Raw genomic sequence first — 977 nt, forward strand, 5'->3', positions numbered from 1 at the left:
AAACAAATTAAAGCAGAAGCTTCAAACAGGGATAAATTAGAACACTTCACTATGGTAAGCTCTTAAAATATTTGGTGAGCTCTTGTTTTTATTACTTCTGATGGTCTTGAGAGCTCAACATGGATAACTTTGAACACTTGTTTTTATTACTCATGTTGTTTTCTTGTATTGATTTTGAAGAATTCCAGAGCTGAAGAAGATGTTGACTTAAGGAGCCATGAGGGAAGTGGTGAGGAAACTGAATCAGAAGATGAAGAAGATGACGGTGAACATGGTGATGAAACTGAATCGGAAGATGAAGAAGGTGAGTCTGGACAAGAAGATGAACATGAACAAGAAGAGGAAGTTCGACAAGAACAGGAGCAAACACATGGTTAGTTATGAGGGCATAAAAAATTTACATGTGCTTGTTTTGTATGGGCCTAATGGTAGTTCCTATCTGTTCATATACCAGAAGTTGTAGAGAAGACAAGAAGATGACCTACTCACATGAGGCGCTTCTGGAAAGAACATGATGTTGATAACAAGATCAATTTGAAGTTCAACAGATTTGGTCAGCCATGTGGTTTGAAGACATGCAAGCTGACAAATTTTATTGGAACCCTAGTGAAAGGAAAAGAAATGTCCTTAGCTGCTCAAAACTGGAGCAAAGTACCAAAGTTAGAGAAAGAAAAGTTGTGGGATTCTGTCAAGGTATGTCAATGCAATCTAACATATATATTTGCATCTTCAACAAACAAGTCATTTTCTTTTTCAACGAACAAGTTGTCACAACTGTATTTTATAATAGGCCTTTTTCAACATTGATGAGTCATACAAAAGATGGGTGTTGAGATCAGCCAGTAAAAAATGGAAAGACTTCAAGGTTGTTTTAAAGAGGAAATATTACAAAGCTGATTTGTCACGGGCACGGAATATTCTTAATGGTTGTGATAATAGAATCCCAATTGGACAGTGGGAGTGGCTAGTAAAACACT

The 977-nt window shown here is 36.6% G+C and overlaps 1 long non-coding RNA gene across 1 annotated transcript; it reads left to right on the forward strand.

Annotated features, from left to right (window-relative positions):
* Nucleotides 1-963, forward strand: LOC119346153. The gene is made up of 4 exons (XR_005167407.1): nt 1-54; nt 181-373; nt 455-693; nt 791-963. It is a non-coding gene; the product is annotated as an uncharacterized LOC119346153 (long non-coding RNA).
* Nucleotides 964-977: the final 14 nt, after the last annotated feature.

The sequence above is a fragment of the Triticum dicoccoides genome, unplaced genomic scaffold (assembly GCF_002162155.2).
Source record: "Triticum dicoccoides isolate Atlit2015 ecotype Zavitan unplaced genomic scaffold, WEW_v2.0 scaffold40902, whole genome shotgun sequence".
Taxonomy (NCBI): domain Eukaryota; kingdom Viridiplantae; phylum Streptophyta; class Magnoliopsida; order Poales; family Poaceae; genus Triticum; species Triticum dicoccoides.